An 18979-nucleotide genomic window follows, 5' to 3' on the forward strand; every position below is an offset into this window, starting at 1 on the left:
CGGAAAACATACATACAATGTTTTTGCATTTATAATAGTAAATAATATGAAGATTAAAGGGATATTTCACCCAAAAATGAAAATTCTGTCATTTACTCACTCTCAAGTTGTTTCAAACCTGTACAAAGATCTTTCTTCAGTTGAACATAAAAGAGGATATTTTGAAGAATGTTGATGTAGCCATTGCCTTCCACAGTATTTCTATCCATACTATGGAAGTCCAACAACTGTTTGGTTACTAACATTAATCAAAACATTATCTTTTATGTTCAACAGAAGAAACCAACTCAGGTTTGGAATAACTTGAGAGTGAGTAAAAGACAACAGAATTTACATTTTTGGGTGAGCTTTCCCTTTAACAACAAATCCAATGTGAACTTCTCTAAAACAATGGGTCAAAAGTTAAGAAACATAGAACTAATTACATTTAAAATTTTAATACAAGTAAGCAGCATTAAAATGAATTGAAATTCAAATAAATCCATATAAATAAAATTTTGAACTAATTTTGTCAAAATAATTTCTAAACATTGCTCTGAAAAATTTTTGTTTGAAAGTTTTCTCTTTCTATTTAAAATTACAAAGTGAATTATTGAATTTAATCAAATATCTAAAATAAAGGTAAGAAATAAAAAGAAAAAATGGAGAAAGAAATTTTGTAGATGGGTGGAAGGAAAACTTAATCTCAAATATTTTCCTGTATGGCTGGTTGAATTCAAATCTCTAGCTCATCAATTGCAAGGGAGTAAATTCTTCATTTCTAAAATTCATCCAACACTGCTGTATATACAAACTATATTTATATATTTATAAATACATTTACTGAGCACTGCACAACAAACACTGACTTTACAGTGTGTGGGTTTAAAGATGTCCGCAAAGGAATAGTGCATGTTTTTCATGTATAATCAATGTTTTTCTTAGAAAAAAGTGATCACTGTTGACTCTTGCTGTGTGAGACCAGAGTTGGCATGTTTTAATGGGGAAATGAGGTCACACTTGGGTCATACAGGACGGAGATCTGGCCTCTCTCCCTGCCTCTCTCTCAGTTATTTTCTGCACAGAAGCCTATGACTTCAAAGTGGGCACTTTATAGGCCTAATAAAGTTTTATATGCATTTACAGACCAAAACCTATTTCTATGAATCACCATGATACCAACGAACAAATCACCCAAAATAATCAACGCGCTTCTCTGAGCCACAGGACAGGACATTGTCCCTGTGAGGTTTATTTATCATGCAAACGTTTTGTTGCTTAGAGGCCTGACATCAATTATCGAGCGCTCCACAACATTGACTTTAAGAGCTCGTATCACTGCTCCTGACCGTATTTCATATCTCATATCGCTGCCATGATATTTAATGAATAAGTCTTGGAGTAGGCCAACAGTTAGGCCTATTTTATTAACATCATTATTTGTAAACCTGAATTTCGTCCCAGTTTCTGATCTTGTTTTATTGTACTGATTGAGTTTCAGCCCCTGCAGACATAATGCCCATTCCCTTAATCCAACCAACAAATAAAACCACAATCACAAACACACAAGGTTGTAATACACATCAGAATGTTTGGATAGTTTACAAAGTTTGTTTAATACAATATTCAGTCTCCACATCTACATTTTGTAAAGCAGTCTTGCATTAAAATGCCAAATACTTAATGTACACAAGCTGTGGTCATTCTACCTGATGAACTGAAGACATGCGTAATTTATATTAATTTACATTAATCCATTAAATATTAATTCATATCATATGTACATTATATCATGTATATCACTGGGGGCGGTTAGAGCGTCGGACTTGTAACCCAAAGGTTGTGGGTTTGAGTCTTGGTACCGGTAGGGATTGTAGATGGGGGAGTGAATGACCAGTGTATTCTTTCATGGTGTGTTTGTGTTCACTACACACTGCTGTGTGTGTGTGCGCTAGGATGGGTTTAATGCAGAGCACAAATTACTAGTATGGGAAACCATACTTAGCTACACATCACTTTCGCTATAAATTATGATTGTTAATCTACAAACTAACCCATGTATAAATATCATAATCCATGTCTACATTCTGAACCTAACACTTTATCTATGGTTTTTAACTATAATTGCACAGACAACTTATATATATACTGTATATAAAACTTTCATTCAGCAAATGTGTACGAAATTGATAAATGACTGTAAATACATTGTTAAAAAAAGATTTATATTTCAAATAACTGTTCTTTTGAAATTTCCATAAAATAAATAAACAAATGAAATAAAATAAAATCATGGTATCACAGTTTTCACTAAAATATTAGTAGAACAGTTTTTAACATTGGCAATAAAATGAAATGTTTCTTGAGTCATTATTTGTGAAGGATCATGTGACATTGAAAGAACAGGGCTGCTGAGTTAAGCAGGAATAAATTACAGTAAATTGTAAATATATTGAAAAATAATTTGTATTGTCAAATAATTACTGTAAAGCATAATATTTCTGTTTTTACTGTATTTCTGATAAATCTTACTGACCCCAAACTTTTGAACGGAAGTGATAAAGCAAAAACATAATCCATAAATGAATTAGCTCTTATTATTTGTATATAAATTGTATATAAAATCATTGTATCACAGTTTTCACTAAAATATTAGTAGAACAGTTTTTAACATTGGCAATAAAATGAAATGTTTCTTGAGTCATTATTTGTGAAGGATCATGTGACACTGAATTCTGGAGAAATGGCTGCTGAGTTAAGCAGGAATAATTTACAGTAAATTGTAAAATATATTTGAAAAAGAATTTGTATTGTCAAATAATTACTGTAAAGCATAATATTTCTGTTTTTACTGTATTTCTAATAAATCTTACTGACCCCAAACTTTTGAACGGAAGTGATAAAGCAAAAACATAATCAATAAATGAATTAACTCTTATTATTTGTATATAAATATTAGCATTAATATTCTCCCCCCTCTATTTGTGCCAATGGAACACAATCCTACTGGAGATAGACGATGTTGATATTATGATAACTAGGCTGTTAATTATATGACCTCACCGGTTCATCAATTAGGGAGGGGTTTTTCAGACTGGGCCCTCCATTTTTCTGTTGTCATAGTCTTAGATTGCACTGAAACAGGAGAGGATCTTATCGAGAATATATTACCAAACTGGGACACAACCTCCCGGGTCAAAGGAGATATGTTTCTAGCCCAGGAGTGCATGTGTGTGCGTATGTGCATGTGTTCTGATTTGGGTCTGCTGGTCAGTTTAATGCATCTGGATGTAATCTTGCCCTCTACTATACATTTACTCTTTACAGGTTAAAGTGAAACCTGTGTTTCACCTCATAAAATGTTATGGCGTTTCAAACTACTCGCCTCATAAAACGATACAGGGTCTCCCAAGGACACCTTTCTGCCCGGTGCTCATTTTTTAAACCTCTCCTGCCCGAGATCTATGTCCATCTCGCCTTTCGCAGATCAAGACCTAGGAATCAGAGAAGAAGGGAAGGGGCAAAAAAGAGTGGCTATCAATCAGGGGTTTGGAAATCAGGAAATAGGTAGGTCAGTTCTTTGGGAGAGAAACACAAACCACATGTGGCAGCAGCAGCAGGAGCAGTGCAACAGGATTAATGCTGCTGGTGAAAATGAGATCAGGTCACTCAAAGCTTCTGTTTTAATGAGAACGTATTCTTGCTACGTCCTCACCCCAAACCCACACACACGAACAAATCTAAACTGAAACAAACTCACGGCATTCTCACACCATGACTAACCAACGCGAAAATCAGTCATCTTCTACTGCGCAGACACACTTGAACACACGCACTTAATGTTTTGAGTGACCTCCTGATCCACTTGTCCCTCTTCATAGTATTTATTAGGTGCTTGTGCTTGGATGTATGTGTAGAGCTGATAAAAGCATCTGGACTCGTATTGGGGTTAAGACCCACGGGAGTGAAGTGGGTGTTTTCAGCTGGACCGTTCTGAATTGTTCTTTTAGTGTCTGCGCAGTAATGTTGTACCTCCCCACCCAAGCGTACGTTGGCCGGCCAAACTACTGTCTTTTGAAATGTGTAGCATATTTTGTGAGCTTATGTAAACCATGGGAGAGATACTTTTTGGAAATAACATGCAATTTGCTGCACGTGAAAAAATTATTTAGGAAAGGACCAAGAATGTAAGCATTCCAGATTTGATCTGCCAAGCTCCAAGGAATTCAAATTTTTTTTTGAAAGCAAGTTCAGCTTTTAATTCATACACTATTCTGATGAACTGACAAACATGACACCAGGAGCTCAGCATGACAAAATTAACCAACAGGCTACTAAGAGCATCTCTAATGTGACCGAAACCGGCAGAGTTGAGTGCAGTGGCAGAAATCAGAGCTTTCTCTTCACAACTGATTAGAAACTATAGCATCTGTGTTTGTTTAATGAGTTTGCGTTGTACATGTGGACAGAGGGACAATTAGCTAGGGGCATTTTCTTGGCCAGTTTTCTGATATGGGCAATGGAGAACTTTTCTTACTCACTCTGTCTCTCTCTTCCTCACAAAAAAAAAAAAAAAAAAAAAAAAAAAAAAAAAAAAAAAAAAAAAACAGTCAAGAGTCGTAACAATTGGGATAGAAACACTCTACAGTCTTGTTTACAGATGGTAATAAAATAGGTCTCTGGTGATTAGACCACATGTGGTCAACCAAGACACATTGCTGCTTACAAAATGTGTTTAAATGTTTCTCCTGTGACCACTTGTGAGAGGAAGGTCAAGATTTTGTAACTACAGTTACATGCACCATTCACTATGTCACTCTGTTGATACAGCACAAAAAAGTAAAAAATATTTTTTTTCTTTGTTTGATTTAGAAAGAAGTCTCTTATGCCCACCAAGCCTGGATTTTTTTTCCTGTTTAACACTGTAAAGCTGCTTTGACACAATCTATATTGCATAAAATGCTATATAAATAAAGATTTATTTGATCAGAAAATACAGTAAAAAAGAAAAAAATAATAATATTGTGAAATAGGCCTAATACAATTTTACAAACCTTTATTATTATTATTATTATTATTATTATTATTATTATTATTATTATTATTATTATTATTATTATTTCAATATATTATAAATGATCATTTATTCCTGCAATGGCAAAGCTGAATTTTCAGCTGCCATTACTCTAATGTTCAGTGTCACATGATTCTTCAGAAACCATTCTAATATGATAAAAATGAGGTGCTCAAGATTTTGATTTGTTAGATTTTTTATTAATTATTAATATCATTGTTGAAAACAGCTGCTTAATATTTTTGTGGATTTTTTTTATGATTGTTCATTTAATAGAAAGGTCAAAAGAACATTTGCAAAATTGTTAACTGTCACTTTTGATCAATTTATTGCATCCTTTCAAATATTAAAGTATCTTTCCTTCAAAAAACAAAACAAAAACAAAAACAAACAAAAAATAAAAAAAACTTTTGAATAGTAGTATACAGTATATGTAAACATACTGAATACAGTCTGATTTGCTATAAGTTTAAAGTTTACCTTTTATCAACATATACTTATACACACACACACACACACACAAACCCAATATGCCCCTTTTTACAAGATGTAATATAAGTCTCAGGTATCCCCAGAATGTGTCTGTGAAGTTTCAGCTCAAAATACCCTACAGATCATTTATTATATCATTTTGAAAATGCCATTTTTGAGTGGAAGCAGAAACACACTGTTTTCGTGCCTGTATGTTTAAATGCAAATGAGCTGCTGCTCCTCGCCCACTTTTCCAGAATAGGGCTCTGGTTTACATCTTGCACCTTTAATTGTGCTGAAATCATGCTTTTTAAAGTCTTATCAGTTTAAATTTTTGATATAATGTTTTCTGAGCACACATATCCGAAGCACACTCACAGGAAGCAGCTGTCAAATGAGGCATGTGAGTACTAAACTAAGTTCTCTTTCATGTCTTATTGCGCTTAAACTTTCAAATACACAAAAGTTAATGTTTAAAACACACAAGTTAAAAAACACAGTTGGCTATGTATGTGAAGGTAAACAGCTGGGAAAGAAATCACATGTTTATATTAGATCTGTGTATTAAGTGACAGCAGTGCTGTGGGTGGAAACATGCAGATTAAGGGGTGGTGATATTATAATAAAATCCCCTTCCTGCATCACTAGGGGAGCGAAATCTGAGCGGCTTGTTTTATCACATGCTTGCAGAGAAAGGCTTACCAAAACAAAGTTACTACTTGTCCTTTTTCACGTTTTCTGGGTTAATAGATGCACCGGGGACCCGATTATAGCAATTAAATGCGGAAAAAGTCAGATTTTCAGGATATGTTCCCTTTAAAACCAAGTGCAGTAATTAAATTACTGGTTTTAAATCTGAACTGTTGCTCTAATTAAATTTACCAAAAATAACCATCATAAACTGACAGATTCTGCCAGAGTGAGTCATCTCTCATTGTCATTAGTCCAAGTTCAATGAGAATTACTGATACTGGTGATTTCTGCATCTCATCAGGAGCTGTTCAAGTTTGAATGTATTTCTTAAAACCCAAGAGTGTGTGTGTGTGAGTGTGAGTGTGTGTGTAGATTTACAAGTTCAGTGTCAGACCGATTCTGCTTGTTCTCAGAGCATCTGGCTAAAATTAAATACCATGAGATAATGTTATGAACATTTCCCCCTGCATTTATTTATTTACTCATTTGATGTCTGTCATTAAAATTTAGATAATCACATTTGTTTTTCCAAATCCCTTAGGGTATGCAAACTCAGAATAAAACCCATACAATTTGGCAGTCTCAAAGCTTCAAAACTTGCCAAAAAGAAAGCAGCTGAACTTGTCTGAGTCCTTGTGAACAATACCTATGTAAGTGTGTTTGAAACTTTCCAATGGAAACACCTACATGTGCTTCATTCTTCCTTCTTTTCTTAACCAGAGTGCACTGCATTTCCCAGCATTCCTCAGAGGGGTGTTCATCCTGAACCACAGCCCAGTTGCATTATTGGGTGAAAACAACCCTCTGGAGAAATTTTGCCGACTGATTGCAAAATCACGCCCTTTACATTTGATCTTAAAGCAATATATTCGCATATGGTTTCATTTAAGAGACTAGGGTGGTCCGGCAGATATATTTTTATTCTAATTTACTGTAAGTGATTGTAAATTAAAGTATTGCTGGGTGTCTATTCACTCCAGGTGGCTGTGGGGGCTTTGGAATAGCTCAGAATAAAAATAATAAGGTTATATAATCATATAAGCTTTCAACGCCTGCAATTTGCACAACTGTACTGGAAGATTTAAATAATGACATTTAATATTTTTATAGAATAGTTTCTAATGCCCACTGCAATAAAGTCTAGCCTGATTACATTTCAATTTGAACCACCTGCGAATCACAAATTGACTTTTGGATGCCGTCAGGAGTCGCCACAAAAGCTGCTATATGTATCAGCTTTGCAGTTTCCAACCAGTTGCTGAGTCCATACTGGCATGAAACAAAAGCACAGAGGAAGGTTTCTGGTGGTCTGACTTGAAAGTGGTGACGTAATAAACACTTCATTGCATAAGACTACAGATGGCAGGCAACTCTGTGAAATCACCTGTTATTTTGAAGCCCGCTTGCACTTTACACACTTAAATACGAGAGCTGTTTTCCAAGAGGGTTTGGCATTAACTTATTCATATACATGCATAATATAAAATGATTCTTTTAAAGGGATTTATTCACTCCAAAATTAAAACTATCATTTACTCACCCTCATGTTCATGTCTGTTTTTGTATATACAATGACAACCAAAGGGATTCAGTGTTGTTTTGGACCCCACTAAACTTTCATTGTATGGACAGAAAAGCTGAAACATTCCTCACAGTATCTTATTTTGTATCCCAGTCATTTCAAGTCATATTCATATAGCACTTTTCACAAAACACATTATTTCAAAGCAGCTTTAAAGAAAATTATATTATAACAAAAAGTCTTCTATATTGCCTTTAACATCCCTATTGAAAAGTTTCATGAAAATTATGAAATGTCTAGTCGTCAAGTCATTATGTTTGTTTGATTTTAATTTCAACAGAGTGAAACCTGAATCAGTTGTTTAACTGCTCTTTATCGTACATCTACTTTAACAATTCCCAGTCGTTGCTAGCTGCTAATTTTGCATAATTTTATCCTCAGTATACAAACCAATCTTTTACATGTCACTCCTGAGCTGAAGACATTTCTACACCAGTCATATTACAGCTGTCAATCAAACCCTGTTCTGCACTGTAATGAAAATCTGATATGGAATACATCAGTTGTCTTGTCTACGCCAACAATGAATCCCATATTAGATTATTTGCTTGAATACATGTTTGTTGTGTAACAGAGTTTAAGATGATGTCATTTTGTTCTGTGATTGGCAGTCAGAGAAATTCTGATATGGAACCCATTAAAACGCTGGCGTCTTTTGTGCTCAGCGGACTCCCGTATGTTTCAGTGTTTCATTTCACTCTCTTTTTTTCCCCTCCTGCTCATTTTTAGCCTTTGTAGTGGTTGTGTTTCTCAAGGACAGGAACATAACTCTTGGAAAAATATATTTTGGCAGCTAAGGAATAGTCATGACAGAAAAAAAAGGAGCAGAATGTGATGCACTACAGTTGCGATGGGATTCTCTCCAAATTCATTGTTGCAAATGCATTTAGTCTTTAAATGTACAGTAGCTTTTTATGGACACAATGTTGTCTTTTATGCCATCATTGGGATTATGGTCATGTCCACTTTTAGAGCGGGTCATACAGTGAGCGTTTCATCATCTGTGGACGCTCACAGGAAATGATGCAATTGTGAAAGGCTTAAGAAAACATGAGCTTGTGCTTCCCTGGCAGTTACACTAACCAGTATCATCAGAGACCACAGGATATTAAATCAGGATAATTAAGTGTCAGGAGTTGTAATAATTTTGTTATGGGTTATAAAGTGACAAGTGGAGGATATACAGATACAAACACTGCACATGTGGCCTTCAGACCAGACAAAACCCTTCCGCAGATCCTACTGAGAAACCTGCAAACAGCCTTAATCCTGGAATCTGCTATATCAAACCACACATGCATTTAACATCCCGGGAGTGGGAAATATCTGTCAGTAAGATCAACCAGAATTTGATCGATCACTCGGCTTCTTTCCTTCCAAACTCATAGAGAAGCAATTGATGGCTGTCCGTTTCTACAGAGCCCTTTTAGATCTGCTGCACTTTCCCAATGTAACGTTTTGGGTTTTAACACCAGCATCGGCTCTTGAATAAAAGAGATTTTATAACCATGCACCTTGCTGTGTGGACCAAATAGCATGCACTTTTCTCTCGCTGTTTCCCTTTAAGTGGTAATAGTTTTTCCTCCATGCTGATGTGTTCGATGGGGACAACAGGAGACCAGAAAAATGAGTTCAAAGATGCTAAACGCTCGATCTGGACAAAACATTACATCAGTGCAACCCTCATTGATGGATGTGCAAGGCGAGCATTAACTGTAAAGCACAGACGCTGTACATAGGTCTGCAGGAAGATGAAAAGTCACAATCGGATGCCAGCATGCTGGAGGGACCAATCAAAACAAACATGCGCGTCCAAACATAATCACTAACCATTATTTGTTCGTGTTCAGGATGCTTAGCGATATCTGACTCGGAATATCTGCAGGTCATTTTAATGATGAAGTGTCTTTAAGATGCTAATTCGATAGACACATGTAGCTGCAGGGAAATCTGAGGCAGATTTAAATGTTTGCAAACGTAAAGCCGGTTATGATGCGTGTTAGTGGGGCTGTAGGTATGTGCGTTTATGTAGGGGTCTCCTAGGGTTCTTAAAAGCAAAGTAGCATGTTTATGTACAAGTTTCATGTGTATTTACATATGCTCAGACACACACAGAGTTTCGAGCATTCCTGTTGCGCTGTGGTCTGTCAGACCTGTGATTTACATTAAAGTCAATCACTCACTCTGAAGGGCTTCTGCCTGTAGCTCCCTGCTGATGTTCAACAGTGGCAGTATTACATTCTTTCTCTGTCTTCTGTCTCTCTCTCGCTCCTCTCGTTGAGCCAGCCTCCTCCTCTTCTCCGTTTGCAACGATGTGAGATGGAAACAATTATAGAAGAGAGGAGAAAAAAGGCAGGCAGATGGGGATTCCAGCGATCTCTTTGGAATAGATAAATAGATTTTCAAATCATTCACAAATGATGTGCAAAATGTGCTCACCATCTGCTCCTACCAGTGCTGAGAAAACCCTGCTCTCCTATCACACGCTCCTCACCCCCTGCTTTTTCTTTAATTCTTGCTTTTTCTCCTTCCCCTCTTTGAATTTGTCATTTTATAGCCATCGCGGCTGCGTCGCAGGTGTCATTTCCAGTGACTGTTCCGGGAGGCCGACACAGAAAAAGGGCTGGATTTCTGACTAGTAATTAGAAACAAGCTTTAATGCAAGAAGAGAGAGAGAGAGAGAGAGAGAGAGAGAGAGAGAGAGAGAGAGAGAGAGAAATGTATGACATAAATCCCACTGCATGAACAGCGTGAAATGAGTATCCTGATTGCGTGGGTGTCCTGCAAACCGCATTTCCCAGGGAGCACTGAGGGAAGCAAATGGAACACCTGATGGTTGCTGGAACACTGTGGAATGGGATGGATAGTATATAAAGACCAGTGGGCAAAGTTAGACAGTGTAAATTAATTCACTCTTTCTCTCCTTTGTCCTCCTTTATTCAAAATCCATTTCTTCTATATCAACTGTTTTCTGTTTTAATATATTTTAAATTGCAGTTTATTCCTGAAATGGCAAAGCTAAATTTTCATCAGCCATTAACATTACAGTCCTTAGTATCACATGATCCTTTAGAAATCAACAATATGCTGATTTGGCCCTCAAGAAACATTTCTTATAATTATCAGTGCTCGAAACAGTTGTGCTGTTTAATATTTTGTTGAAACAGTTTTGTTTTTTCAGAATTCTTTGATGTATAGAAAGTTCAAAACAACAGCATTTATTTGATCCTTTTTTGTAGCAATTAAATTTGATCAATGCATTCTTGTTGAATAAAGGTATTAATTCCTTTACATACACAAAAACTTTTGGTAGAATTAATGTTTTTTTTTTCTTCTAGAACTGCAAGAATAATAATGACATGACCTGTCACTTTAAACTTCACATTTACATGTGATGTAATTGTTAACTCCAAGGACTACTGAATACACCCAGGAACCAAACGAAAAGAAAAAGACACAAAAATGTGCACAGACTTTTCTAGATTTGATGCGGGACCCCTCTTTTCCCAGTCACTCCGGCCCACAATATATGAGCCTTTATTACCAGCTGTTACTGGGCCGAATAACCTCAATATCCTTAGCCATTTAATGAGCTTTTCCTGATCTGCTTCTCTCCCATAGATGGTCTGACATGGTGAGAGGAAAAGGAAGCTGGCATCATCCCACCAAAAACCGAGGAGAGAAAAAAAATGAGACAGGAAAGGAAGAAGAAAAGAAAAACAAAAGTAGTCAGGATCTGATTAGTAACACTTACATGGCTAAATGAATCCCAGTAACATATCTGCCTCAAACACACATGCTTTCCATAACCTGCAGAAATGTGCTGAGAAAGAAACAGAGGGGAAGATAAAAATAAGTTATGTTTTACTAAAAATAACAGATTCAGAATCATAAGGACACAGTAGAAGTTCCTCAACCTAATTTCTTACTTTGAAAGGTTGCTGTGTATTTATTAATCCATCCACATTTTGCCCTTTTTGCCACATGCACAATTGCCCTTTCCAGTTGTTATAAATTAATTGCCTTTTCATAGCACAAACATCTTTCCTCTATAGTTAAAGGTGTGACATCATACAGAAATAAAAGGAGATGTAATTGCTCAAAGCATGTACTGTATTAATGCAAAACCACAAGCTAGTAAGGGCCTTTTTTACACCAACATCACCTTGAAACAAAAACAGGACACATCTGCCACATCTCCACATGTCTGAGTGGAAACAAGATGGAAACAAGACATTTTACCCACACACATACGCAGAACTCTGGTACTTGTGTGATTGACATTTTTAACCCTAACAATAACAGATGACTGTAACTTGAAAAATGGCAATTAGAAGAAAATGTAGAACAGATGACGAGGAAAAGAAATAGAGAGAGTGAAATACACATATCCAGTGAGAGAAAAAGAGAATTCCTCCTTTGAATACAGACTCCTAGATGAATGCGAAGGACACAGAGATTATCCTATGCTATTGTTCCAGAAAATAAAGCAATCATGCTGTTGAAGCCTGGCGGTGCACAACCAAATACGGTGAAGAGCTGTCACTAGTGTGTGCGTATAAGCCCCATACTATTTTTTGCCCAGGAAACCCTTTTTAAAATGTGTGTGGTCATATTCGTGCTTTAGAGAAATGACAACTGAGGCTGCATAAACTAAATAAACCTAAATCAAAGAGTTAAAATCACAGCTGTCGGTTTCGGTACCTGATCCGTCCGGAAGTCTGAGCTTTAGAGATGAAAGATATGCTCTGAACGTGTCTAAATAACGTCCACTGTTTATGACCACACAGTATATTGTTTACTTTATTGAGCAGTACACCCGCTCACACCTGCGGCCTCCTGCGCTTACAGCATCAGCGACTCTAGTGTACGGTAACGCATATCAGATGTGCCATTTACGCTTTCGGACATAACTGAATTGGCAAACGTTTCCAAAAGCTGTCTGATGCACCTTGATGCTGCTTCAAACGAGAAGAGAAACGTCCTGTTATTTCCTTCCTTTAAAATACAACATTTGCTGCTGCTGCTCTTGGATCCAGGATGAAGTCAATGCACCAAAAATACTTTTCCAGTGAGATGCATCCAAACCCTGTTGACATACAGATGAAACTGTGGATGAAATAATGGGCAAAGAGTGTTGTGTCTTCAAAGGGAATGTTTGGAATGAGTGTGTGTACAGAATGTACAACAAACAGATTTAGTATGTGTGTTTGTGTATAGCCTACAGCAAACTGTGAACAAAATTTTGCATGTAAGTGTGTGCTCGAGTGTATGTGTAGCTCTTTTAACACTATAATGCTGATTGGTGTTGAAAGTAGCCCAGCAGAATCAGTTCAGTAAAACGCTTCCATTTGGAGGCTCAGACTGTAACACAAACCTTCCTCTCCATGCATCCATCTCTCCATCCTTTCGTCCTGTTTTTCTTAATGTGTAAATCTAATCCCTCTACAGCTGCTGCTTGGCCATTTAAAATGAGGGGAAAGTACTTTTCTTTACTGTTGATCAAAGTATCAGGCTAACTGCATCTGACCCCCAGGTAGGCAGAATGGATATTTCACCACTTTCTTTCTTGGCAAAATCCCAGTCATCTTGTCAGGGGACTATGTTTCGCTCTCTGCTCTTATTTTTAAAAAAGTCATTGCTACTGGCACAATGAGAGCGAAAAGTTTCCATATTTAGTTCTTTGAAGTGAAATCAGATGAAAGTCATCTTATTCCTACCCCTGAAAAAGGAGAGGTACCGTATGTAATTTATGACTTCATTATGTTGGTGTTGCACCACTTTGAGCAGAAAAGAATTATAATAATATTCTATTAAACCGAACTGATCGGAATAATGATGAAACGCATGCTTCCTCACCACACGCATTCACTGTGAAGTGGAATCTGGATCCTTTTTCCCATGAAAAGCGCAAGAGAAAAGCTGTTTCTCATAAAGAGAGACTTCACACAAGAAAAACATATGGAAATTGTCATCAGCACTACCAAGCTAGACTCTGCAGGGTCGACCTGCCCTGGGTGGCAAGTGTCACCAAATGCTAGTCAAAGGGACTTTCCCTGCATCTGCGGTCACGAGCTTAAATAGTGTTTACAAGTGTATTTTGAAGAGATATGAATGAAGTATATAATCCATTCATTCAAATTTCTACACAATCTGTTTCATATTTCTGAGCCTTCTACAACTTTACCATTGGGCAAAGGCTACCTTAGCATTCAATACCAGACAATGAAAAAAAAACATCACTAACAAGTTGTAGTTAGAGCTCCCATTTCCATTAAATATTATTAAGTGACAGTAAAAGACATTTACAATGCTACCAAAAAAAAAAAAATAAAAAAAATAAAAATAAAAATCCATTTCAAATACTTTCTATTATATCAAAGAACCATGAAAAAAAGTATCACGATTTATACAAAGATTCAATGTATTCAATGTTGATAATAATAGCAACCCAGGACACCAAATTAGAATATATTAAAATGACTTCTGAAGGATCATGTGGCACTTAAAACTGGAGAAACACCTGCTGAAAATTCAGCATTGGCATCATAGGTATAAATTACATTTTAATATATATTAAAATAGAAAACAGTTATTTGAAATTGTTATAATATTTGACAATATTATTTTAAGCAAATAAAACACCTTGGTGAGCATAAGATACTTTTTTTTCAAAAACATTTAAAAATCTTACTGACCCTTTAATGTGTTTGTTTCTGCAAAAACACATTATACAAATTTAGCTCATTAGTACGGTGGCAGAGAAGGGCAAAACAGATTACAATTATGAAAACAAAATAAATTACAAACGCAAATGCAAATCTAAAAAACAATAATTCAGAAAACACAACAACAATTCAGAAAACATTATAACAAATCAGAAAACACGACAAATTCGAAAACAATAACAAGTCATAAAACACAATGACAAATCCGAAAACAAAACAACAAGTCAGAAAACACAACGACAAATCAGACAAACCGGAAGAGGTAGGTATAGTTTGAGACAGCGCCACTGGTTTGGGATTACTCACCACTGATTGGACGAGACATCTGTCAATCAAAGTATATAGAAATAACCAGCCGTAAAACAGCAGAGTTGTGGTAGAAAGTTCGGAGATGGTCTTAAAGTAGTTCGGTTTAAATGTCTTGTATGAATTGTGCTTACTATGGAATAAAATATACAGAATGTCTATTTACACTTTGTGCAAATTATCTGCCTTATTGGGATTTTGGCATTGGTATTTTGGTAGCTCTAGTGGTGCAGATGGTTAAGCATCTGCTCTTAGCTTTTAGACGCAATCGACCTGGGTTCGATCCCACCTTTTGCCAAACTTTTGTTTCTCCCTTTTCAAATTTCGTGTTAGCAATCGATTCTATTTACACTAAGTGAAAATAGCAGTATTTTTATTAATATGTTATTTACACTAAGTGCAAATACCTATTTACACTGTGTCAAGATTTTCTGCTATGTGAACTACTTGTTGCAAATAGTGGCAATTATCTGCACTTCAGTATTGCAGTACATTATAAAACAGTATGCAAGAAAAAAATGTTCGGCAGAAGGTGGGATTGAGCCCGGGTCGATCGCGTCAAAATGTGAAGGGTAGACACTTAACCATCTGCACCAGTGGAGCTGACAAAATACCCATGCCAAAATGCCAATAAGGCAGGTAATGTTTTCTGAATTGTTGTTGTGTTTTCTGAATTGTCACTTCTATTCCAATAGCCACTGTATCTCCTTTAACTTTTAATATTCCCTTCATAATTGTAATCTGTTTTGCCCTTCCTCGGCCACCGTACATTAGGTTATGCCTTATTCAAAAAACTTGATGTTATTTGAGTGCTGCAATTAAAGATTCACCAAAACTGTCCATGGAAAGCATCCAAAATAAATGAATACATTAAATAATAATAATAATAATAATAATAATAATAATAATAATAATAATAATAATTTAAGAGAGATATGTTTTCATTTCCTGTTGATCACTGAATCAACAATATAATAATGGTCAAATAATGAAGAGGAGCATTAGAATTGGTCTTAAATCCTAGTATATCTTAGTGAAAAAAATCCATAATGCAAATACAGAGAATATTATTTGTGTTCTCATCACATAATTGACATTATGTACATACATTATGATATAATTGTCCCATACAGCCATTTAAATTGTCCATGTCTGAGTACAGAAAAACAAAGTGATCCATATTGCACCTGTGTGGTTCTGTTTCAGTCAAGACATTGAGGTCAGAAGTGCTGCTAATCATAAAGATGAGCTGATTCAACTCCAAAAACATAGTATATGAGTAATCCTTTTCGAAATTAGAAATTACCAGCTCTTAGTTCCCCCCATATGAAAGCATGGTTAATACTATCCCATGTAAATTACATGCTAGAAGGAAGAATAAAATAAATAAATAAACAGTGTGTATGTATGTATGTATGTATATGAATATCTGTGTGTGTGTGTATAAAGAGAGAGGAAGGGGGATTTGGTTAAAAAAAACAGCACAGAGAACAGAAAAGACAAAAGAAAAAAAAAAACAAAGCAAAAGAGGAGAAACTTGGCACCTCAGCCACACACTGTCATGTAGGCAGGCTGACATCATCATTGTAAAATTGGGAGGCCGGTTTCGTCTTTCCTGCAGATGTGGAGGCCTGATCGCATTCCAAGGGCCTGTGCCACTTTTCATCAACATCCCTCCTTCACCCCTCCCTTGAAAACTCTCTTCTTTGAGGAGACACCATCAGAGGGTTGTGGGTATGTCTTTGTGTGTTTGGGGGATAAGTTGTTGAAAGAAGTATGTATGGGCAACATCACTGAGAAACAAAGAATACAAAAATGGGTGTGTTTGTGTGTATGAAAAAGTGAAAGAGAAACCTGAGGTTAGCACTGAAGTGATGGATCTTCCCCAAGGTCTTCCAGTGTGTTGGCATCCCTCAGGGTTCCAGCTCAGGTCCACTGCACTTTCTCCTGTACAGGGCCTTTAGTCTCTTCTGATGTCCACTATAGAGCTTGTATTCCCCAGGCCTGGCCCCCATGCTGCCTCCTGGGCCCCCACCTGGGTCTGATTGGATCCTGCTGCTGCAGAAAGCCTTGATTTACGAGAGCAGAGCGCCAAGCCTCAGACACGCAGCTGTGTGTCGGCAGGAAAGGGAAGTTGTGCATCATACGGTGTGTGTTTTATGGGGGAGAGTCACGCCCTGGTGAAACAGAGAGCGCAGAATCTGACTTCATGATTGACAGGTGTCAAGGTGGTGTCTGATATGACCTGAGGTGCAATGTGTTACAGAGTTTTCAGCAAAGGACTACAGATCAGGTGTTTTTTTCTATCAACAGAATAAAAACAAAATAGATAATATCATTAAGAGTTTTTATAGATGATAGTAACTGCAATTTCTAAACTTCTGAATATAAAAACAACCTCCACAGTTTTTACACTAACCTACAAAAACATTTATTTAGCAAACATAAGTTAATATTTAGTAACTACATTTTAGACAAAATATTGCCAGTTACACTGTCTATTTTTGTTCAGGCAAAAAACAACAACAACAACAACAAAACCCCCCGCACTTTTATATTCCACACGTCCATGAGCAACACACAGCTGTTTCGTTCCTGAATGAATAAGTGTTCCTAAACAAATCATCTGAGTGAATGATTCAGTGTCTCACTCACAAAAACATTTTTGTGAATCAGGCTTTGATTATAAATATATATCTAAGTGCACCACATCATCTCAGTTCACATGCAAAGGATCTCACAGGCACAGCAGCAAAAAACAGCTTGCTTAACTCTAAGCGTATGAGAAAGGGCGGAAAAAAATGCTCATGACTTTGTAGCACAGATGCACAAAAACACTTTAGAAATATTATTAATAGACCTCAGAGGAAAAAAATAAAACAAATGGCCAATAAATAATCAAATAAACTGAAATAATAATAATAATAATAATAATAATAATAATAATAATAATAAAAATACATAAACTGCTTGGATATTTATTATGATCTAAAACAGTTTTGTGTTTTACAACCAACACAAAATACAAAAAATCACACCCCTTACATATGAAAACAATATAAAATAAAATTCATAAAAACAGAAACTGTTTCATTTATGAAGTCCTGTAAACTTTGACAAATACAACCACAGGCAGTGTAATGCAGTTGCATACAGGTTTCATCTGATACACTGAGCTGTACAACATATACTGCTTCAGACCAGAAGCAAATGGGACACACGTCCAGCAGAACCAATCCATTAGGTCTGGCCATTTCAAATCCATTTCCTACATGCATATCATGCAATTTCAACACATTGTCCACGTGCAACGTCTGAGACAAGGGCTTCTTCAGCACAGCTAAACCTGCATGGATCATCACCCCCATACTTCACTGTGAGTTATGGACCATGCTCACCTTAACATATTTCAAATATTCCACATGGATATCAGTACTATGGTATGGCAAATTTAAAATTCATTCAATTTGGTGTGGTATTTTTGAGTCTCCATTGAGAGCTTTAGAAGCACTGACTGATTCAGAGAATTAGCACAAACGTGTCACTGCCAGTAAACGTGCGTTCATGTCAAGACGAAGTTATGCATTAAACATATGCATGTGGGCAGTTTTTCCTCTTTCCTGCAATAAAATCAATTAGCCATGCATAATAAATCTAAAGATTGACACTTGATGCAGAAATAAACTTTCCATGTACAGGGACCCCTAAAGTCAAAATTCTTGCCTGGGCTCAAGACACATGTTTCAGTACTTCTGAGTGTCAGATAAAGTGTTTGTCTGGAATACTCTTCGGATGACTTACGAGCTCAGCCATTTCCTTTCCTCCATCAGAGCTGCTGGCAAAGTTTGCCCTATGTTGCTAATCTGAAGCCAGTTTGTCACTTATAACTGCTCAGATTAAGATTTGGTAGGGGAAGTTTGATCCACGCCAGCACGCAGGAACAATGGGCCTTCAAAATTTCCTCCCTCGGTCTCTCTTCCACAGTATTTATGATGCTCAAATGTGAAGTAATTGGATAGACGGAAGAAATATGATGTGCTCTGTCGATAGAAAGGTACAATGCAATGAGAGCTGTTGGAAAATGTCAGGCTCCTATCGTTTAGCCCGGTGTGATAATGTGTTTCATCATCTGCATTCTGATCCAAA

General features: G+C 36.4%; 2 long non-coding RNA genes across 2 annotated transcripts in view; both read right to left on the reverse strand.

Annotated features, from left to right (window-relative positions):
• Positions 1 to 3260: 3260 nt before the first annotated feature.
• LOC122147339 lies at positions 3261 to 10453 on the reverse strand. Its single transcript, XR_006161581.1, has 3 exons — positions 10239 to 10453; positions 9983 to 10094; positions 3261 to 3473 (listed from the first exon to the last, which is right to left on the reverse strand). It is a non-coding gene; the product is annotated as an uncharacterized LOC122147339 (long non-coding RNA).
• Positions 10454 to 15961: 5508 nt separating this feature from the next.
• The window catches only part of LOC122147262, a 251001-nt gene continuing 247983 nt past the window's right edge, over positions 15962 to 18979 (reverse strand). The window contains exon 3 of the long non-coding RNA XR_006161534.1: positions 15962 to 17010. This is a non-coding gene — a long non-coding RNA (uncharacterized LOC122147262). The remainder of the gene's footprint in view (positions 17011 to 18979) is intronic.

This window comes from Cyprinus carpio, chromosome A13, assembly GCF_018340385.1.
Source record: "Cyprinus carpio isolate SPL01 chromosome A13, ASM1834038v1, whole genome shotgun sequence".
In the NCBI taxonomy this organism is placed as follows: Eukaryota; Metazoa; Chordata; class Actinopteri; order Cypriniformes; family Cyprinidae; genus Cyprinus; species Cyprinus carpio.